Source organism: Acomys russatus, chromosome 17, assembly GCF_903995435.1.
Source record: "Acomys russatus chromosome 17, mAcoRus1.1, whole genome shotgun sequence".
Classification (NCBI taxonomy): domain Eukaryota; kingdom Metazoa; phylum Chordata; class Mammalia; order Rodentia; family Muridae; genus Acomys; species Acomys russatus.
The window spans coordinates 61,273,325-61,296,691 of record NC_067153.1 but is presented as its reverse complement, the minus strand read 5'-3'; the positions used below and the strand labels follow the sequence as shown (position 1 = coordinate 61,296,691).

At 49.7% G+C, this 23,367-nt stretch overlaps 1 protein-coding gene across 1 annotated transcript in view; it reads left to right on the top strand.

Annotated features, from left to right (window-relative positions):
* The window catches only part of Fmnl3 (formin like 3), a 57,508-nt gene that overhangs the window by 12,544 nt on the left and 21,597 nt on the right, over positions 1-23,367 (top strand). The gene's annotated exons all lie outside the window — the stretch shown is intronic.

Below are 23,367 nucleotides of genomic sequence, written 5' to 3'. Positions count from 1 at the left end.
ATCTGCTTCTGCCTCCTGAGTGCTGGGACTACAGGCATGCACCACTGTGCCTAGGTGAAATGCATGTTTCTTTAACTCAGCCATCTTTATTCTAGGAAGTGTTTCTCCAGAATTGGTTACATGTGTGCACATAGGTCCACATCGTGGCTGCTCTGTGAACTGGCTTAATGGTGTTTGTCTTTAAGTTGGGAGTGACTTGATTCTTCCATTTGCTCCAGGCAAATCCTATGAGTTATTTTTAATTTTTCTATTCTCTCTCAATACACAATCCGTACGCAATCCCTGCTGATTTTTTTCTCCAAAAAATACATCATTCCATTGCTGCTGTTGTTTTTCTTTTTTCTTTTTGTTTCCTTCTCTGCTGCCACTGTTCCCACCCAAGCCAGCCTTGTTTGTATTCCAGCCAGGCAGCCCTTTTCCTCTCTCTCTTCTCCAGCTGTTCTCCACAAAGAAAGCCAGTTTAAAATATTAGTCTTTGACGCGGAACACTTGTGGGTTACAGCTGTATCTGTCCGCCTAGGGTGCCTTGCGCCTGAGTCTCTAAGTGGCTCGTTTTAGTTTCTAACTTACGGCTTCAGCATTTAAGTCGCCACCTGCTGCCAGCCCTGCTCGTCACTCTCCACCTTAGCATCATTTTGTGTGATTTTTCATTTTGAAGTTATTTGTTTAATTACTTATTTATCTCCTGTCATTACTGACTCCCTGAGAGTGTCGACATGACGTTTGCTTATCCTTCTGCAGCAGCGCTGTTTGCCTGCCTGTGGCTGCTGGGAATCTCTGAGATGTGAGTGTGCATACATGCGAAAGCCATAATCTAAGGAGGTAGTTCAGACCCCAAGGCTTTATAATAGACTATATGCTTATGTGTGAATGTGTAGGAAAAAGGTCTAGAAGAATCAGTACCAAACTGTGCTGAGCTCTGAAGGGGAATGAGTAGGTTGGGGTTGAACAGGACTATAAACATCAGGGTAGGGTGAATTTCATAAAACAAACAAACAAACAAAACCCTTATTATCTATCTTTTTTTTTCTTTCTGAGACAGGGTTTCTCTGTGTAGCCTTGGCTGTCCTGGACTCACTTTGTAGACCAGGCTGGCCTCGAACTCACTAAGATCCACCTGCCTCTGCCTCCTGAGTGCTGGGATTAAAGGAGTGTGCCACCACGTCTGGCTCCATGTCTCATTCTTTTAAGGAAAATGGAAGAATGAAAATGGAGTTGTAGGGGAAACCTCAACTTTGAATGATAATAAAAAAAAAAGTTTCTCCTTACCCTGAGCCAAAAGATGAACAGGAGAAAGAAGGAACACCCGTGGGGTTGCTGGCTAGCTTTTGCCTGCCACGTCGCTATGGGGACCTGGGCACTAGTTCTCACAGATGCTCTCCTGCCCCAAGGCCGCATTTACATTGTTGAGTGGAGCCTCCTGCGCAGTATGTTTTAGTCTCAGGTCCCGCTGAACTTGCTCCTCTCGCCTTGACAGAGCCGCAATGACACCATCAAAGGCACTTGGCTGAGCCCGACTTCTGCACTCAGAGTTGGCCCAGCAGCTCTGACCCCCATGGAATTATCTTCTCTAGATTCTGGGCTCTTAGGAAAAGGGTCACTAATAGTGTTTTTCAATAATGGATGTGGCCACAGTGGAAAGAGGGACACATGGCATCCAGTTAACTCCCACCAAGAGAATAGTCCAAATGATTTTTCATAACATCCGTTGGATGGTAATGGAATGCCAGCACCGAGCAATCACTCGGCACAAACCATCTCATTTATCATGACTACATAAAGCAGGGTTTATGTTTCTGTCTTTTTGTTTGCTCTTTAGATTTTTTTTTTTAATTTGATTTTTTTGGTGCACGCTAACTCTGGATGCAGGGTCTCACGGATGCTAGGCACACCCCAAGATAGAAGCAGTCATTTCTGTTTTGTAGATGGAAAAACTGAGGTCCAGGAGGGTTAAGATGGTTCAGGAGTTAAACAATTAGTAAGTCATCAGGATCGGAATCCAAGCATCCTGGCTCCAGAGCCATGTTGTATTTCAGTGTGTTTTGAAACACGATCTTACACTGTGTGCAGCAGCACCACTCTATCCTGGAACCCACTAGCCCACACAGGTGTCTAACTGGTGCCTCATCCTCCCGAGTGCTGGAATCACACACGCAAACCACTGCACCGCCTCCAGAGTCCACACTGTTAGCTCCAGAGTTGACCTTTCCTTGCTTATGTTCAGCATGGTGACGCATACCTGTAATCTCAGTGCTTGGGAGATGGAGGCAGGAAGATCAGTAGTTCGAGGCCAGCCTGGGATAATGAGAAGCTGTCTGAAAAGAAAGATAAAAATGTCGTTACAAGATAGGAACGCGTGCACCGGGTGGGTTGGAAGCAGGAGGATCAGGTTAGAGCCAGCCCGGGATCCAGAGAGTCTGATGCTGGCCTGGGCTGGTTAGTGAGTTTAGGGAGGCTGGGAGACATAGCAAAATCCTGTCTCACAAAACCCAAGCTAAAACAAGAATATGGTTATGTCTTTGGGAGGCAAAGAATAAATTAAGAGAGCCAAGTGAAGACTTCATTTAGATTGCAGTTGTCATCTGCTCTGAAGGGCCATACTCATTCCTTCCTGCACACGTGGTGCTCTCCCGAGAACGTTGGAGTATACCAAAGACACACGATGCTGCCTGAGTGGGAGAGGCAAAATGAGTAGTGGGAACCGTATCTGGGGCCAGGCAGTGGTGGCACACGTCCTTAATCCCAGCACTCGGGAGGCAGAGGCAGGCGGATCGCTGTGAGTTCGAGGCCAGCTGGTCTACAAAGTGAGTCCAGGACAGTCAAGGCTACACAGAGAAACCCTGTCTCAAAAAAGAGAGGGAGAGAGAGAGACAGACAGACGATAGACACAGAGAGAGACAGACAGAGAGAGGAAGAGAACTGGAGCATTAAGCCAAGTATGTGTCCTCAGGTTGTAGGTTGTCTGGGAGACTTCCATGTTTCAAAGTTGCTTTATCCATAAGAGAATGTGATTTGCCTAGCTCAGTTACAGGTCTCTAAGGAACAGAGAGTTCTTGGGGGCCAGGATGTAGCTCAGTTGGCAGAGTACTCTGAGCGTGCATGTGGCTCTGAGTGTGAGCCATGGAATGAGTGTGACAGTGAACTCCGTGATCTCAGCACTCGGGAGAGTAAGACAGGAACAAGTCCAGGGTTACCTTCACCACACAGTTTTAGGCTAGCCCGGGTTACACAAGATCCTGTCTCCATAGAAAAAGAAAACAAAAAGCCACTCAGAGGGAACTCGTGAGGTACTGAGATGTCAGTTGTAAGCACACAGGACTCAGGAGGGCAAGATCAACCTGGTATAGGAAGTCAGGCACTGCTTGAAGTCTTTTTTTTTTTTTTAAATTAATTTTTTATGCATTTTTCTGACTGCATGTACACCTGCCCCCCAGAAGAAGGCACCAGATCACATTATAGATGGCTGTGAGCCACCATGTGGTTGCTGGGAATTGAACTCAGGACCTTTGGAAGAACAGACAGTGCTCTTAACCTCTGAGCCATCTCTCCAGCCCTTGAAGTCTTGTTTTAAAAGTTACTAGGATAGGCCCAAAGAGAGAAGGCTGCTTCAGACAAGAGGAGGATGGGAGGAGGTTAAAGATGAAGGATGGGCAGGCTTCTGGGACCAGCAGCCAGGAACCCCGCCTTTTGAAATAGAGCAGCCTGGTTACAGAGTAGTGAGCTTGGGTCAGGGTGGACCACAGTGTTCTGCCTGAAGATTTACTGATGTTAGAAAGGGCTCTGTGGAGGTGCTGGTGCCCCGTCTTTCATCAGGGAATAGAGATCAGTTGGTATGTGGTCCCTGCTGGCCATTCATGAGTTTGCTCATTAAAAGTTAAATGGTTGAAATATGTGAGAAATAAACATTTAAGCCGCAGAGGTTAGAGAAGCAAAATCATTTGAACAAGATGGGGTTGAAAATGGTACCATGCTCAGTCTTCACGGGTCCCCTAGTAAGGGAGCAGGGCTGTTGCTGACATGGACTCTGCTGCTTGCTTCCCCCAGCGGGGCTGCCTCACCAGGCCACAGGAGAAGAGGATGCGCTCAGTCCTGATGCAACTTGATTTGCTAGGGTGGGCTGGGGGGAGCTCCTTTTCTGAGAAGGAGTAGGGGAAGGGGGAATAGGGGAAAGGGAGGGTGGAACCTGGAGAAGAGAGAGTGGGCTACAATTGGTTAATTAATTAAGAAATTAATTAATTAAGAAAAGAAAACGGTCCCACGTGTTATACTTGAACTGTAGGTAGACATTTCTATTTATGGTAACCAACCTTTTAAACTCATTTTCTTTCTAACTATCTCACCTTCTTTAAAGGCAGAAGGGTTATCAACAGTGCTTGGGGTTGGGGAGATGATTCAGTTGGTAAAGTGCTTAGGGCTTGGTGTGGGCTAAGGAACCCCCGTAAAAAGCTGGGTCCTGCCAGTTTCCTGGAATCCTTGAGCCCCAGTTCAGTGAGACACCCTGTCTCAAAAAGTAAGATGGAGAGCCATTGAGGAACACTCCCAGTGTCAGCCCCGGCCTCCACAGCCATGTGCACACATGTGCACAGGCGCATGGGTGTACATGCAAATACACAGAATGCTTTGATTGTGGTAGATTCTCAACAGATGTATTTTTTAAAATATTTATTTATTTGTTTTATGTATGTGAATGGTCTGCTTGCATGCACACCAGAAGAGGTAATCAGATCTATTACAAATGGTTGTGAGCCACCATGTGGTTGCTGAGAATTAAACTTGGGACTTCTGAAAGAACAGCCAGTGCTCTTCACTGATGAGCCATCTCTCCAGCTCTCAACAGATGTACTTCTCTGTATCCTGTGGTGACCAGGGTTACGCTCTGACTGCTGGGCGGCAGGGTGAGATGGCACCTTTCCTAGCTCATCGCCCCAGCATGGTGCCTGGAATCACTCTGGACTACTGCTCCTTTGGCCTTCCCGCCATCTGCACTGCCTCTACTGTGGTTGGCCTTCAGCTCTTGCTTGGTCTTCCAGGACCTAACTGTTCTCCATCCATCGTCATAGCCGTATGCCAGTGTCCCAGGTGGGTTGTGGGGGAGCTTTCTTGGAATAATGAAATTTCAGGAGACAGGAAACAACTGCACATTCAGAGAACTGAGAGGAGGAGATTGGCTGGTGAGGATCCTAAAGAGGGCTGAGAAGCCGTTCCAGGTGGGCAGGACCCTGACCATATGGGATCCTGCCAGCCACAGTAAGGTGTTTGAAAATAGTCGTGGGGACGGTTTTCAGGCATGGCAGTGCCCTACTGTGCTTCAAAGGGTTAGGGTTCACTGTGGCTCTGGGGCAGTTCCGGAGCCTGCGTTGCTCTGGGCGGCAGCCTGCCTGAGGGCCATGTTCCTCCACGGCTCTGTCAGAGAGGGATGGCCTTGCCCCCTTTATCTATCACTGCAGGTTTGACTGGTGCTCTGCCCTAAGCTGCTGTACTTAGCCTCGGGCCAAAAAGGGCAGTGTCTCTGCTGGGCAGGCCCCAGTGTTTGGCGTGCCTATCCACGGCCTGGGCCTATAATTTGGTGGGTTGGCCGGTTACAAAAATAAAATGTGCGACCTATAACTAAAGCTGAGTGGATTCAGTGAAGAGGGAGCTTTTAATTTGCCTGGGCTGTACTTACTGGAGACGCAGGTCTCCTCCCCAGGCGCAGCTCCAGCCTTTTCTTCAGTACCTGCTGGCGGGCCCAGTTAGGGCTTGTGCCTAGGGGTGAGATGTGGGGGACTTTCAGGGGATCTTGGGTTTCCTAGGAAGTAAACATTACTCAGTCCTGTCTCTCACATTTGTTTCTCCTGTTTGAATTATTATCCATCCATCCACCCAAGAGTATTGATTTTTTATAATTTGGGCATCAGTGATGTCACAGTGAACAAAAGAGACAAGGACGCTGACCTCAGAACTCACGTTGTTGTTGAAGAGAACAGTACAAATGCACAAGTGTATAAGACACTGTTCAGTGCCCTGTGGAAAGGAAAGGGGAGAGTGCTGGGGCCGATGCTTTGGGTGAGGTGGCCAGGCCATTCCTGCGGTTGACTATGAGAAAAAGGTGAGGAAGTGAAATCTACTTCTATGGATTCTAGATCCCAGCAGCTGAAAGAGCCTCGGAGGAAGAGGCTGTGGTGACAGCGGTCAGCTTGGGTGGAGATCAGAGGCACTGTCCCGCTGGGGCCCAGCTGCTTCCTAGCCCAGGTGGGCCCAGCCAGGGCCTGTGGTTGTTTCTTCCTGGCTCTAAATGTCAAAACTGTCTACAGGGCTGGCAGGGTGCTGATTAGCTGTAATAGACGCTTGCCTTCTCAGGGTGTCTGAAGTGACTGTGTTCTGGACAGAGGAGGATGTGAAGCTGGGCCTGAGAAACGGCTGCAGAGGTTACAGAGGGCTTCTCTTGCCTGTGTCTGAGGGGCTTTAAAATTGGAATCTTTCTTTTGTTTTTGGTTTTTCAAGACAGGGTTTCTCTGTGTAGCGCTGGCTGTCCTAGTCTCACTTTGTAGACCAGGCTGGCCTAGAACTCAAAGCGATCCGCCTGCCTCTGCCTCCCGAGTGCTGGGGTTACAGGTGTGCGCCACCGCACCAGCTCCTTAATGCTGCTGTTTATTAGCTCTGTGACCTTGGACCAGTTCTCAACTTCCTTGAACCTCAACTTTTTTACCTGTATAATAAGGATAATAGTACTGACCCTCGAGAGATTTTCTAAGGGTCACATGACACATGCAAAGGATTCAAGGTGGCATCAGGCATAGTGGGGTGCTCTATACATGTTAGGAACAAATTTTTTTTTGAGTTGAGTTCACATGTCCTGGGCTGGTCTCAAACTCCCTAAGTGGGCAAGGATGACCTTGAGTTTCTGACCTCCCTGCTTCTAACTTCTGAGTGCTCCACTGAGCCCGTATGTAGTGTTGAGGTGCAAACCCAGGCAGGACCTCCTGTAAGCTAGGGTGGCACTCTACAACCCAACTCACACCTCTCTTCTAAAGGCATTAACCTTTTGGATCAGAGGTCTTGTCTTAGGAGGCCAGATTAAAATATTCAAGATAATGAATTATTGGGGCCGGGGCGATACCTCAGCAATTAAGGGCATTTGCTGCTATTGCAGAGGACCTGGGTTCAAATGCCTGATACTCACATAGCGGCACACAACCATCTCTAACTCCAGTACCAGGGAACTCGATACCCTCTTTGGACTTCTCTGGACACTGGGTGCACATGTAGTACACACACATATACATAGACAAAACATTCATACACATAAAAACATTCTAAAACAGAAGCATGTTGTTCATGGGTAGAGATTGTGTTTTCTGCCTAAGTTCAGAGTCACTGAAGTACCCACCGCATTTGTCACTTTGCCTCTGATGTCAGACTAACCCAACTTGCAGTAGGCTGTGGAGACACTAAGGACCCATCAGCCTGCCCCTCAGTGCATGTCGTTTCTGGCACAGCACAGGGGCTTCTCATGTTAAAAGCATCGCGAGCCTTGGCTTTTGTCAGGGTCAGGACAGCCGTCACCCAGCGTGCTGAGGCTGAGGACTGTGCTGAGGGCCTGAGTGGGCTCTGGGTTGGCATGTGGATCCATTTTGTGGGCTGGAGCTTGTGCTTCCCTTTCTACTCAGTGCAAACCTTGGGAGGATGCTCTAGGACAGGTAGCCAGAGGACACACAGTAGGAGAGAGTCCCTTTGCCTTGGACAGGCCCGTGGTTGTGGTTGTTTCGTTGTTACTTGCCACTAGGGAGGACAAGCCTCATACGGCTCTCACTATCTGAGGTTGTACCTGGGTGCATCTGGTATGAGTTCTACATAATAGTCCAATAGCAGCTCTTAATCGCTTCCTTTGGGCTTTTTAATTACTGCTGGCACTGCGGGTGACTAAGGGGTGAAGACTCTTGTGTATATTTATAGAGCAACAGGTTCTGGTATGTTCCCAAAGTGTTGATCTATCATTTCCCCCAAAACATCCATGTTAAAAATTGTAAGCATAGGGCTGGAGAGATGGCTCAGTGGTTAAGAGCACCGCCTGCTCTTCCAAAGGTCCTGAGTTCATTTCCCAGCAACCACATGGTGGGTCACAACCGTCTATAATGTAACCTGATGCCCTCTTCTGGCCTACAAGCAGACAACACTGTATACATAATAAATAAATCTTAAAAAAAAAAGTTGTAAGCATAGGGCCGGATGTGGTGGCGCACGCCTTTAATCCCAGCACTGGGAGGCAGAGGTAGGTGGATCGCTGTGAGTTCAAGGCCAGCCTGGTCTACAAAGTGAGTCCAGGACAGCCAAGGCTACACAGAGAAACCCTGTCTTGAAAAAACAAACAAACAAATTGTGAGCATGGCCTTTGGACCTGAGGGGCGGCCAGCTGGAGGGTCTCAGGTGGCATTGGTAAAGAAACTGCAGAGCACTTGTTGCTCCAGGTGCTCAGGGAGCTGTCAGGACGATGGCACAGCAGCTTCGCTGCTGCCAGCTTAGTCTTTTTTTCTGAAGCAAGGCTGGTGAGGATTCCCTTCAGTTTCCTTTGGGGACTCTGAGGCAGTGAGCTGAAGACGCCAGCGTGTCACCCACTCTGCCTAGAGACAGGGACAAGGACAGTGTTGCAGCCATCAGAGGCTCAGCAGGTGCAGTGGAGCACTCATTCACTCGACAGGCATTTATTGAGGGCTTAAAATTGCGTTAATTCCAGAGAGCTAAAGATGACTAAGACAGTGTCTACCCAGGAGCTGAGGCTGGAGGGGGAGCCAAACTCCCTGAGCATGTAATTACATCATGTGCTCAGGTGAGGCTGCGTGTAGCTCAGCTGGAAACATGGTTACAGGACTCGGGGAGCCTTGCCTGCAGGAGAAGATCTGCTAGCTGGTGGCTGAAGGGGTTTGGACAGAGTCTAGGAGAGAGAAAGCACTCCACATGGCAAGGGCAGCATGGCCACAGACGTGACAGAGACAGAGCAGGCTGTGCTCTGAGAACCTTGCAGGTGCAGGCCAAGGGCAGTGGGAACTGAAGCCAGATTGGTCAGGAGGTCTTGGATGACACACAGAAGGAACTGTATGTAATGCTTTCCCAAGAGTGTCACAGTCAGGGGTTGAGTTGTGTATAGATCGGTCCCATGAGTCCATTGGGAAGAGTCGGGCAACGAGGAGCAGCTGACTAGTGGGTGACGATGGTGGGAGGCACATGGAAACTGTAGGACAGATTTAGTTTTCAGGACTGATTAGGTTTTTGACGAGAGAGTGAAAACTCAGGATGGCACCTGAAGGCTCTAGCTTGCTGGCTTAGTTAACTGGAAGTTCCCTCAGCTGAGGGAACCCAGGAGAACCACCTGACAATGGTAAGTGGCGAGGCCAGCCTGAGACACGTGCGGTCGCAGAACCAGTGGGGGTCAGATAATATCTACTGGGAAGCTGACGCTTTATTGATGGAGTCAAAAGAGATATCGGGGACAGACTATACATCTGAGGTCACTCTTGTGACCTGAGGGGTCTATCTCCCCACAGCACTGGGAGGGAACTCAGAGGACTCGCAGTGTCCCGGGGAGCAGCTGAGCAGAGTTGTTGAGTGAGGAGGCTGAAAACAGTGGCGGATGGTGGAAGGAGTCCTCAGGGTTGCAGACCACAGGCTGAACTGGAGGAAGTCAGAGATGAAAGTGAGGGATTTGAGGTAAGCCAAGAATGCTAAAAATAATCTGCCAACATCATCTCCTAATCTCTACAGATAACCAAATTGTGGCTCCACAAATTGAGTGGAGTCCTCCCGCATTCCCTGCTGCTGTGGTAGCATGGCAGCTTAGGCCTGCTGTGTGAGCTGTGTGTACATGTGCCTTAGGGACTCCTGATGAACGGTAGTCTAGTCCTCCTTTGCAAATGGGAAAATGGAGGCTTAGAAAACTGAGCTCACTTTTCTAGTATCTCATGACCAATAGTGTAAAACAAATGACCCAGATTCACGATCCTAGTCAGGGTCTCCTGACCGAGACTCAAATCTGAGTCATCCCTTGCTCTCAAAGCCTGAGAGTTTCTCTGTGTAGTCTTGGCTGTCCCTGGAGTTGCTTTGTAGACCAGACTGGCTTCAAGCTCACAGAGATCCCCCTGTCTCTGCCTCCTGAGTACTGGGATTAAAGGTGTGTGTCACTACGCCCGGCTCTGAGCTATTGTTTATTTGGTTGTTTCAGACAAGGTCTTAGAGCCAGTTCCAGGCTAGCCTCGAACTCGGAGATCTGCTTGCCTGTGCCTCCAGAGTGCTAGGATTAAAGGTGTGTTCCACCATGCTTAGCACAGCCTGGGCTGCTGTTACCTGCAGTATTTAGTAAAGTGGACTGTGCTGTGTCTAAGAGGACAGCTTCTCTCCTCTGCTGTTCTGCATAGGAACTCTGAATGCAAAGTGCTGAACTTCAGGGGTCCTTACACCTGCCTCGCTCAGCTGCTTTCACTCAGCCTCGCCAGACAGCAAGCATCATGTAATGATCATAGCTGTCAGACAAGCGCAGTGGGACCTTCCTGACTTAGAAATGGACCCCCCACCTGCTGCATAAGAGCTGATGGCAGGACATGGATTTGGAAACTTCATGTCTGGGCTTAAGTTTGGGTCCTAGTACTTTTTTCCTTCTTCCCTCCTAGTTTTTTCTTTCTTTTTTGGGCGTGTGTGGCTTCCAGACAGGGTCTCTCTGTGTAGCCCTGGGTGTCCTGAAGCTTGCTCTGTAGACCAGCCTGGCCTCCAACTCACAGAGGCCCAGGCCCACCTGCCCCTGCCTCCGTCTCCACCGGGAATTAAAGGCATGCACCCCGACCCCTGGCTGCTTCTAGTACTCTCTATGTAGCCTTGAGCCAATTGATGTGTAGTTCTGCCCTAACTTGGTCACAGGTGAAGGAGCATTTGCCTCCAGGTGTTGCTGAGGGCAGTAAACACGATCATCTGAACCAAGTGCCCAGTGTATGAGATGCTTGGGAACAGCTCCTTTCTAATCTTTGATCCTGAGTAAGTGTGCCACTTGGGGCGCCAGACACTTCAATGAGGTCTCACTGTGCTGTAGCCCTGCTTGGCCAGGTTTTTAATTAAAGATGAAGGCAGATGATAGATAGAAGGTACCAGGCAGCAGGTGTTGTGTTATATGGAGTTTATTAAATGAGCATGACAGGGAGAAGGAAAAGGGGGGAGGGGTACCCCAGAGAGAGGGGAAGTAAAGAGATAGGATAGAGAGAGGGGAGGAAGTAGAGAGGGTAGAGAGAGAGGTAGAGAGAGCCACAAGGAGGTTTGTCCTTTTATATGGCCCTGGGCAGGGCCACGCCCCCGGGACAGGTAAGCAGACCGAAGCAGGGTCCTAACACCAGGAACTTCTATGTATACCAGACCTCACGCTTAACAACAGATCCACCTGCCTCTGGCCTCCCTAAGTACTAGGATTAGAGGTGTGCGTCACCACATATGGCCAAAAGCTCCTCAGGATCTCTGTTTTTTAAAATGTCACATACACACTTAAATGTTTTTATGTATATGGATGTTTATGTGTCTGTACACCTTGTGCTTGCCTGATGCCCACAGAGGCCAGATGAGGGCATCAGATCATCTGAAACTGGAGTTAGAGATGGTTGTGAGTCTCCGAGTGGGTGCTGGGAGTTGAACTCTGTCCTCTGGCAGAGCAGCCAGTGTTCTTTCTTACTCACTGGGCCCTCTCGACAGCCCCTCAGGGTCTCTTTAGACCTTATTACGCCAGTTACAGGGTGCTACTCTCATAGTTGGATAGTCCAGTGACATAAAAAAGGTTGGAACAGCTAAAATAAAATGGCACTGAGATGTGGGCAGTTGTAACCTCTGTTAAGCTGTGGCCTTGAAGGCATGAGGAGTGACAGCATTGGGAGACTGAGTTCATTATCCTTCCTCCAAGGAGGATGGGAGCTGGAGGCACTGTGACACGCCTTGTTTAGAGCCCTTCGGAGAGCAAGGAGAGACAGAGCACCCAGAGCACCTTCCTGGATGCGGTGATGTGTGACGCGTGTGTGCCTGGGCTGGGCCTCATTTTACCTTTCTATAAAGCAGGAGTCATGCCCCCCCATGCATTTAGAAGTAAGAAGGGATTCATTAAGTTTTATGATTGGATAATAAGCTCCTGCATTTATTATGAGACTCCTGGATAGTCAGAGCTGCACCGAGGCACTGGGTGCTGCAGTGCTGCCTCTGGTCAGCCTCTCCTGCCTTTTTGGACAACCCCCACTCTCTGTGAAAGTTCTTCTGCATGTGCCACATATCCTTGCCTAGGCATGCGTGCCACGTTTGTACCTTCATGGAGTGTACAATCTAGTTCAGGAAATCATGTAAAAGGTCAACAATGAAGAACTAAGGAAAAATTTTTCTATGAAATTTTATAATTAAAGGCATTAGCAAAGTGCCTAGCCCAGAGGAGATGTTTATAAACTACAGCTTCCCCTTTTCATAAATATACAAGAGTTCTTGCAAGGCAAACAGATTTTCTGGGCTGGTGAGATGGCTCTGTGGGTAGATGACCTGTGTGTGATCCCTGGACACACATGGTAGAAGGAGAGGACTGACTGCAGAAAGTTGACCTCTGATTTACAGTCTGTCTCTCTGTCTGTCCGTCCGTCCGTCCGTCTGTCTGTCTTTCTCTTCCTCCCTCCCTCCCTCCCTCTCTCTCTCTCTCTCTCTCTCTCTCTTTCAAATGTAAAAGACACAGGTCTCCCACCTTGCACAATGTGGTGTATAAGAAAGATTGAGGCTCTGCGGGTGCTGTCACCTGTGCTCACCTCCACGGTGGTCTTTGGCATCACTGTAGATGATATGTCTTTGGGCAGTGTCTCTTTTGAACTGTTTGTAGACAAAGTTCCAAAGACAAGGAAACTTTTATGTCCTGAGCCCTGGATACCAAGGGCTTGATTACAGGGGCTTCTCTTTTCACAGACTCATTCCAGGGCTCAGGTGCTGGGCGGTGACCTCACGCTCTGCTGGCACTGGCTGCAAGTCCGCCTGCAGGGAGAATTTTGAGGTTGAGAACTTTATTCCAAGGCATCCAGGCCCTGGCCATCTTGTTCATGGAAAATGCTGGACCAATGCTAATCATTCTGAGTTTTCATCTCCCCTGCTAAGACTGACTGGTTAAATGGCAAAGCCTGTGGTCTTTGGGGAGGTGGAGGGAGCCCTGACCTCGTGGAGGCTGTGCAGCGCTTTGGGTCTAGGAACAGCAACACTGGACAGCCCTGGCACTTCCAGCTTGTGCCCATCTTAACAGAGCACTCCTTTCCATAGTTGAGAGAAACCCCCCACCCAGCTGCTAGAAATCCCTCTGAGGCTTTGTTTGTTCTGTTTTGTGTGGGGGTGGGGTGGTTGCTTTGCTTTGTTGTTGTTTTTGAGACAGGGCTATATTTTGTAACTCTGGCTGTCTAGGAACTTGCTCTGTAGCCCTGGCTGGCCTTGAACTCACAGAGATATGTCTGCCTCTTAAATACCGGGATTAAAGGCATGAGCTACCACAACCCACCTCTATTGCAATTCTTTTTTTTTGGAGGGGAGAGGTTGGGGGAGTTTCTCTGTGTAGACTTGGCTGTCCTGGACTCTCTTTATAGATCAGGCTGGCCTCGAACTCACAGAGATACGCCTACCTCTGCCTCCCGAGTGCTGGGATTAAAAGATGTACGCCACCACGCCCAGCAAGTTTGTGATTATGAACGAAAACTTAGTTAAAAGGAAAGTTTGAACATAATCACTAACAGTTTAAACTTGCAGAAGCTCAGAGGACTAGTCCACTGAAGTTGGGTTGTTGGTGGGGGAGGGCTCATGAGGAAAATTCTAATTATTCAGATCAGCCCTCAGGGGCATACAGTTTAGAAAGGTGGCCAGGAGGGCCGAGGCACTCTTCAGGGTAAATGCTTTATAAGAGTAAAATTCAGGATTTAGGGCTAGAGCTGGATTCCAATCGCAGCCCTTTCACATACTTGTTATGTGACCCCAGGCAAGTCCCACAGCCTTTCTTAGCCTCACCTGTAAAAAGAAAAGAATTCCTATTTTACAGTGAGACTTAGTGAGGTAAGCCCTAGACAGCCCATGACGTTTTCTCACTATGTGTTAGCTTTGGTCAGTACTGCTATTGCAATTTACATAGCAGTAGTACCCTACTTGCTTACCTAGCAGCTCATAGGCCCCTTTGTTGCTGGACTGTCTACTTCTCACAGTAATTCTAGTGTACACTGTTAACCGCGGGTCACCTGTAGACTCCTGGCCTTGTCAGGTGTTCTGTGCTGCCACACATCTGCAGATACCATGTCCACCATGTCCTGACCTAGAGTGTGCCCGTCCTCTCTGTTGCTTTGCCTGACCCTCTCCGGCCTGATATACAGAATCCTGAAGCTTGCCTCTTCATCTAATCCGATGCTATCTCCCTGGGGTCCCTGAGGCAACCTCTGCCTCTTCCTCCGCAGAGCTAGCCACACAGCTCACCCCTGTTTGCCGGTCGACCTTGCTTTCCAAAGATAGTAAGCAGTCTTTGTTTACGTCACTCTTCCCCAATTCTAGTGTAGTGCTTGGTGTGTAGTCTCACGGGTCAAATTTGGATTTTAAAAGCCCTAGCAAAGTTTTCCTTATGTGTAACATTTTCTATGTGGGTTCTCATGTAGATGCTTAAATATGCTAACTTAGCTTCCACAGTCTCCATAGCAACTCTGCTAGGTAGGTGCTATTCCTATCTACATTTTACATGTGAGGAGATTGGGTCTCACGACACGAAATTCCTTTCCCAAGGATAAACAAATAACAAGTGGTGGAGCCAGCACTTCATTCTTGTTCCAACCACTCTATTGTGTTTCCAGGAGTGTCACTGAGATTCATTATAGGATGTTTATTGAATGCCTAAGAAAGGGTGAAGGCACATTAGTCATAAGTCACGACTCTATGACCACATTTAAAAAGAACAAATGTGTGGAGAGTCTTGGGGAACTTCTCATTTCTGGAAGACTATCTGGAAGAGAAGACTCTCACCTCTGTGAGCGGGAGGAGGCGGCATAGCGGCTGGAGGGAGAGGAGCATGTGGGGGAGGATTAGCTCAGTCTTTACTGACTTAGTGGTGACTCCTGTGCTCAAAAGCCGTCGTCTATAGCTGGGCATGGTGGTGCACATCTTTAATCCCAGCACTCAGGAGGCAGAGGCAGGCGGATCACTGTGAGTTCAAGGCCAGCCTGGCCTACAAATCGAGTCCAGGACAGCCAAGGCTACACAGAGAAACCCTGTCTCAAAAAACAAACAAACAAACAAAAAAAGCCATCGTCTAGCAGGCTATAAAAAGATGAATCTGAGCTGGGCATGGTGGTGCACACCTGTAATCCCTCCCACCCCCCATGCACTCAAAGAGGCAGGGGCAAGGCAGATTGCTGTGAGTTCAAGGCCAGCCTGGTCTACAAAGCGCGGCCAGGACAGCCAGGGCTACACAGAAACCCTGTCTCGAAAAAGGTGAATGTGGTTAAAGAGAAGGAGGGGACAGGAATGGGCTAATAGCTTAGGTGATGACCTGAGACTCTGAATGAAGCTGCTGAGGGGAAAGTAGCCTAAAAAGAAGGTTAGTTGAGCTAGAACAGAAAACACAGAGTTTAGTTGAGTGCCCACAAGTCCTATGGCCAGTGGCGAGATGCTGACTCGGGGAGTGGAACAGGACCAGAACAAGAGACGCCAAAGGACCTGGTGGAGAGCTAAGCATAAACCAGCCACTTAACTAAGCACCAACATGATTCAGCATCGAAGCCTGAGTTTTCCTTTAGGAATTCCTGTTCTAGTTGTAAATAGATAAACAGGCAACAAACAAGAAAATACACCATATGGAGTATATCCAGACTGCACAGTGGTCCATGGCGGCAGTAACAAGGAGGTACTTTTTACTATCCTCCCTCCCAGTCCATCGCTGCTTTCCTTCTTTGAGCTGTTCTTGTTGAATTACCCTGGCTGGCCTTGAACTCACAGTCCTGCTGTCTCACCCTTCCAAGTAGCTCAATTACAAGTGTGTGGCTCTGTGCCTGGTGGCAGTGACAACAGCAGCTGCTGTTTGTAGTTTTTCTTTCTTCAGTGACAGGGTTTGTAACTACAGCCTCTTGCATGCTAGGCAAGTGCTCCACCACAGCACTGCATCTCCAGCCCTAGGCAGGCTTCTCTTGTTTTATTATATGGGCCTCAATCCCAAAGTCATCCTCTTGGTTCAAAACAGCTGGCAAGTTCAGCCATTGTCATTGCACTTAACAGGACAGAGAGAAGCATCTGCCTCCTCCCGTTAATGCTGCTCCTCAGGGACTCCAATGCCGTGCACACTCCACATGGCCATGTAGCCAGACCTGAGTGACAGCTACAGAGACTGCTGGGGAGGATGAGAAGCTGGGGCACAGCAAGCAGGCCTTTGCCGTGTCATTTTCACATGTAATTATTTGGGAGTGTGATTTGTGACAGCTGATGGATTTTGAGGCAGGTAGCAGTGGGTAGGAGGGATTTAGAAAACCAAGGAAATGCTGGTCACAGGCAAATCCTCCAGCCAAGAGGGCTTGCTCCATGCGAACACAAAGGGTAAGCTGTTCAGAGATTCTGAGTCCAGCCTGGGGAGAAGCTCTGGCCCAAGACTTCTGCTTTGTGAATGATAAGGAGTCAGAGTGTTTCTGAATCAAGAAAACATAGGATCTATTGTGACAGTGTCACCCCTGTTCCCAGGGAAGAGGAAAGGAAGTGCTAGAAGCAGCGATACCAGCTAGAAGGGCTGACGTGAGTGTAAAGGGTCTGCTGTGTGGTGACGGGAGAGGGAGGCATAGGTGAGGCCCTGTAAAGGAGGCTCACTGCAGCTCAGTGAGGGAGCAGCTGTGGGCTGAGACGACAGAGATGTGACCCCAGGAGTAATGAGTGCCTGAGTCCCAGGGAAAGGGGGGACCCCAGTGAGTAATGGAGAGCGACAAGCTGTGCCCGAGACTCCTTGGCTTTGGAAAACCTGTCACCCCCATCGGAATAGTTTCCACTCTCTGTAACTGGGGAGTGTGTGGGTCTGGTTAACCACGAGGAAGGGCTGCGCAGGCAGCGAGTGGATCAAGTTGCTGTGGTGGTGGTTTCTTAGCTAGGGCCATTGGCTCAGTTAGAAAATGACATCAGCGATTTTGTCTGAAATTGGGCACTCGTCAACGGGTAGGCAGAAGAGTGTCTTCGCCCAGGAGCTGGGACCTGGCCACCAGTTAGCTGATCGTCAGTGTAAGAGCAGAAGTATGGCAGAGGGTAGAGCCTGGGGCTTAACTGTGCTGGGGACACACTCACTTCCCTTTGCCCTCTCAGCATCCAGTAGAGGAATCCTCCAAGGTGACGAAGAGGCCTCGGGGGTGTAATTGTTGGGGGAAAGTCTTCCCTTTTTTTGAGAGGTGCTGGCCTGCTAGGACCTTTCCTTCCTCTGATTTGCCTGGTGTGAATTGCAGAGCTCAGCTGGAGACATCTGGTGAATCCATTTCTCTTTGCTCCAGGCTGCTTAGGGACTTGGCCCATAATGCTCAGCAAGTCACTTCTGGTTATACAGTCATCAGTGACCACAGGGGCGCATTCTCCAGACATAGTTCTGTGCTGGCAGCTCGTTCCCAAAATGATGGCTTCAATTAAAACAAATCAAGAAAGGCAGACTTAAGCCACTGCAGACACTTAAATCAGAGAAAAGCACACCCACTTTTCTGACGCTGTCAGGAGCCCCAGCAGCTTCCCTTTATGTAGCCCAGGCCTCGAGGAAGCTGTACCGGAGCCGTGGGCTCTGCATGGACTCTTGTGCATAGAGTTCCTTTTCAGGGAGTGAAGGAATAGGGTGGGGGTTGGATTGCTGTACTGTGAATTTATGGATTTTGACAGAAAAGACCTGGAATCTCCTGGTCCAGGGAGGTAGCTGTTGCTCTCACTGCTTCCTGTTTTAGAATACCAGCAGCTGGGCAGGGGGCTGGCCGGATAGTTTGCCTCGCTCCGTCACTTCAGTCAGGGAGTAGCTGCTCTGCGGAGTGCCTCCGCTTCGCCCTTCTACAATTCTCCAAGGACAGCTCTTGTCCAGAATCTTTTGTCACTGACTCTGAAGCCCTGCTTTAGAAAGGACGGAGGAAGTGGGCAAGAGGAGCGCCACTCAGCCTTGTTTGCCAGCGGCAGTGAAGTCTGTCTGTCCATGGATTTCGTCTCCACCCCTGCACTACCCCAGCCAGTCATGGGCCTGGGGAAAAGTGTGGGTGTTTGAAGGGGCTGCTGTGCTTCCCATGTCTGGATTTTCTAATGTTAGCTCTTGGACCTTTGATTGAGCTCTGATTTGTTTCCTTCTGACAGGGTTGCAGTTTGGGGGGGGGGGTCGGGAGGGGCCGTGCTGAAACCGTGAGATAAGCAGCGATGCAGAGGTGGCAGCAGCATGGGCCGGGTGGGCTGTCTGGGCGGGCTGGGCGGAGGACGACTCCTGCCCTGCACTCTAGCCAGCTGGCTTGTGTTAAAGCATTGGCTGAAAATAGCTCTCATTGTCTGGGAGCAGCTACTGCAGCAGGGCTGGCTGTGGCCGCCAAGGGCCGGTCGTAGGGAGGGGCTGGTGCCTCCCACCTCTTGAGCTCTCACCCTTTGGTGGCATTGCCTGGCTGGGCACAGCTGTGCTCACTGCCTGCAGTGGAGACACAGGAAGGCTAGCTGGGCTGTTCCAAACACTGCCCTACTGATGCCTGGTTCTGGGCCTCTGTGTCTTGTGTCGCCAGCTTCGTCACTGGCTGTGGTTGGTGGGGGGGATCCCATTGGGACCAGAGGCTGGGGCAGTGTCAGCGCTCCTCCAGCAGCAGCCTGCTCGACTTGAAGCCTTCACTTCACCGTTCCCACCCCTGCTCATCTGCCCACTGGGTGCATTGGCAGACGCCAGGGAGGCCTTGGCGGCAGCTGCATGTTGAGAAGCACACGGCACCAGGGAAGCACGTCATGTCCCCTGTGGGCAGGAGCTAGGTCCAGCTATCTGGGAGCCTCCATTCCATAGCCAAGCAGAGGGCCTGGAGCGCCCATGCTCGGAGATGGGTCCAGCTTAGAAAGCCTGCTGGGACGTGGTTCTGTAAGAGCAAACATTAAGAAACCACTAACTCTGTTTTCGCTGAAAGTAAATACCATTTGTAGTTGTCCCTAAAGTCTCTCAGTCCTTTTCCCAGGGATGTGTCCAATGCTCCTAGCCTGTCTCTGCAAGCCACACTATTTTTGTGTCTGTCCCTATATTTTCATGATCAGCTGGGACCGGGAGAAGCAGCGGAGCAGGAAATTTTGGGTGTTCCCTATTTCTGTCTGCTGGGTTTCCCTCAGGCTTGGCTCCAGAAGACTGGCCAAGTAGGGGTGAGTCCCACGGTGGGCATGCAGCGTTTAATGAAGCTCCAACCAGTGGGGGAGAAATGGGGGGGGGTGAATGGGCCTGGGGGTACAAGGTAGAAGGGGACCCCTAATAGCAGAGCCCATTCTCCTCCCTAGCTTTCTTGGGGTAGGTAGGGGTCAGATGAGGAGGGGGGGAGGTAAGGAGACCCTGATGAGGAACAGGCCCTTTATTTACACAGGAGCCTTGCTGGAGAAGCACCAGAGCCACCCTCTCAGCCAGCTCCTTTCACACTGCCTTTGTCAGCAGGCATCTTGCTGGTTATCTCTGACTTAGAAGTCAGTGTCCAGAGTGGCTTTCTGTTTACTTTCAACTTCCCCTCTCTTACCTGACTGCTTGGCTGTGGTTTATCTCCCTCACCTCCTAGGAGGTGTGTGTCCCCCTCCTCCCCCAAAGATGGTGATGTTTAAATTGTTCCTAGTCTTAGAAGAAATCAGAGAGATTTCAAAGGACTACACTGTAGTTTCAGCGTTGAGACACACTTGCTGGAGGACAGAGAGGAACAGACAACCCAGAGGCAGAGGGCGGATTCCCAATACCACACATGCTAGGAGGAAAGTGGACCCGCCATATTCCAGACCTGTGCAGGTGTCAAGTGTTTGTTCATCGCGGGATGCTCACCTGAGGGGTGATGGAATCAGTTTGAGCTCAGTGAGGCTTGGTAGCTCTGAAGGGCCCGTGGAGGGACCTAGGGGACTCTGGCCCGTAGCCAGTCCCTCGGGGGACTTAGCAAGAACTTAGCTCCTGCCTCTGAGAGCCCCGTCTCTGAGGAACCACAGAGGAAGATGGTGAGGACACAGCTTCTGACTAGTCTAGAGCCTGCCAGGTTTGCCCTGGAAGCCAGGAAGTTGGCTTCCTCTGCACATTGGACCCTGGCAGATCTGTACAGAGTATCAGCCAGAGGCGAGGGCCTTCGTGCTGTTTTCTGGCAGGAAGAGAACTGCCTGGGCCTTAGCTAGTGAGTCCTGCTCTGTGAGAATGCTAGAGGTTGCGGGTTTTCCCTTCTCCATCCCCTTCCCATTACACTTTCAGCCCAGACAAAACTGGGACAGTTGTCCAGAAAGAGGCGCCGAGGTTCTAGACAGGATGTGGGCCTGTGGCTAGGGTTGCTTCATGCCTCTGCCCCCCATCCCCACACTGCAGGGTCCGTCTCTGAGGATTTAGTTTTGACCAGGCCCTTGATGTGTCGGCCAGGTGGCCTTCCCAGAGGAGGGCTGACTTTGCTCAGTCTTGAAGCCTGGGGAGAGTGAAGCATTTCCTCAGCAGCACACCTGGCAGGGAGCTGTGAAGCCGCAGCAGCCCACGGTGGTTGGCCAAAAGAGGAAGTTGGTGTACATGGGATGTGATGTCTGCCACAGCAGCGGCAGACTATTCCAGCTTTACACCAGGGCCTGGGGTTTCTATTGCTGTGATGAAACACCATGACCAAAATACAGCTTGAGGAGGAAAGAGGCCGTTTCCCTTCCACTTCCACACCTCAGCATCAGAGGGTCAGGCAGGCACATGGAGACAGGAACTGGCACAGAGGCCATGGAGGGTGCTGCTTATTGGCTTGCTCCTTGGGCCTTGCTCAGCCTGCTTTCTTTCTTTTTTAATGATTTATTTTTATTTAATGTACATTTGTGTTTTGTCTGCATGTATGTCTGTGTGAGGGTGTCAGATCTTGACGTTACGTACAGTTGTGAGCTGCCATGTGGGTGTTGGGAATTGAACCTGGGTCCTCTGAAAGAGAAGTCAGTGCTCTTAACCGCTGAGCCATTTCTCCAGCCCCTCAGCCTTATTTCTTATAGTACCCAGGACCACCTGTCCAAGGGTAGCACACCCCAACGATGCAATAGGTTCACCTGCATCAATCATTAAGAAAGATACCCTACAAGCTTGCCAGCTGGCAGTCTGGGTGGGTGGCGACATTTTCTGCAGAGAAGTTCTCTTTTCAAATGACTGTAGCTTGTGTTAAGTTTAAAAAAAAAAAAAAAAAAAGTTGGGTGATGGCACACATCTTTAATCCCTGCACTTAGGAGTCAGGTAAATCTCAGAGTTTGAGGGCAGCCTGGTCTACAAAGAGAGTTCTGTGACAGCCAGGACTACACAGAGAAGCCCTGTCTTGATCCCACCCACCAAAAAATAAATAAATAAATAAATAAATAAAAAATAAAAAGGCAGCAAACTGCATTTTTCATTCACAGGAAAAAAAAATAGGAAATTGTTTTCCTGGCTCAGACTTAGAAGCAGTCACTAGATGGCAGGGACATGGCCAGGACGTGCAGAGCCAGGGCTGGTCCCGGAGACTCTCTGCTGAATTTTCTCTTAGGTTCAGCAGCTGGTAGCCTGTCCCTCAGCTGGGTAGGCTGGGGTGTGGGGAGGGGGCAGTTCTGGATCTTTCTCTGACCTTAGTGTCTGTCTGTTAAAGTTCCCTGCTCCTGTTCGGCTATCCACACAGACATGTTGGCCATCAGCAAAACAGTTTGAGGGCGTGGGCCGTGTTTGCCCATCCGCTCATAAATACAGTCATAAGCTGTGGGGAAGGTGCAGCCCCTCCTTCGTGTAGTTCGGGCTGACTCCTAGGCAGCAGATGGAAGTGATGAGGCTGTCTGTCCTTCCCTCCTCTAGTCAGTCTGTCTCTCTAGTCCTCAGTTCTTCATTCGTAAACACTAACTGGAGTCTTCAACCTGCTTCCTGTTTTTGAACCATAATGATTCTGTTTTCAGCCAGGACATGATCCCACAGCTCCCAGGGACTGATAACCATCAGCTCAATTTATGTCTATGAAATGTGTTGAGAGGAGGAGGCTGAATGCAGACTGAGTGCTCAGGGTAAGCTGAGTGTGCGGATGGCACAATGGTATGTGTGAGGTAGTGCACGGTACATGTGTGACAGAAGTAAACAATACTTAAGGACCGAATACAGCATTCATGTAAGGATGAGGGTGTGTGTGTGTGTGAAGCCAGTGGCTAGTCTGGTAAGGACGGGCTCCAGGGAGGTCAGGTGGATCACAGAGCTGTGGCACTCAGACAGGGCATCCTGTTTGAGTCAGAAGTGGGGTTTGCAGGTGTGTGGTCTTATCAAAGTGTCACACTGCTATTAGAGGCAAAGGTTGTGACCTAGAGCAAAGATAGTCATAATGCAGGGAACATCTGACTAAAGAGAGTGGGGCAGGCATGGCTGCAGGGGCCACAGGAGGGCAGGCCTTAGGCCTTTCCTTTTAGGACACAGTATCAAGCAGGATCAGTGGATTCAGTGTTGTCTATTAGGATGCCTCATCAGGGTAGTGCTGTGTGCTGGCCGATTGGGAGGGTAGTAATTTATAATTAGCAGCAAGTAAATTGCTGCTGCCTTTTAATGTTCTGAAGTTTCAAAAATATTTTTCTAAAAGTGTGTGTGTGGGTCTCTTTGCATGAGTGACCTCATTCACTTCCAGAGTTTTTAGTCTATCTTTACACTAAAAGATACCTTCTGGTGCTGGAGAAATGGATGGTTCAGCGGTTAAGAGGAGCGTGCTGCCCTTGCAGACAACCCAAGGACCCCCCTCAGGCAACTGCAGAGGATTTGATGCTCCCTTCTGAACTCTGAGAGCACCTGTATTCATGTGTGCATGCACACACATACACACAATTTAAAAATAGTAAAAAATTGTTTTTGAAAAGTATCTATTAGCCAGGCTGTGGTGGCGCACATCTTTAATCCCAGCACTCGGGAGACAGAGGCAGGCGAATCTCTGAGTTCGAGGACGGCCTGGTCTACAAAGTAAGTCCAGGACAGCCAAGGCAACACAGAGAAACCCTGTCTCCAAAAACTTAAAAAAAAAGAAAGAAAGAAAAAAGAAAAGTATCTTTTATAGTATGATTGTTCCCAGTTTGACTCACATTGCATGTGGTACCTTTTTTGTTTGTCTGTTTTTGAGACAGGGTCTCTCTTTGTAGCCTTGGCTGTCCTGGACTCGCTTTGTAGACCAGGCTGGCCTGGAACTCACAGCAATCCACCTGCCT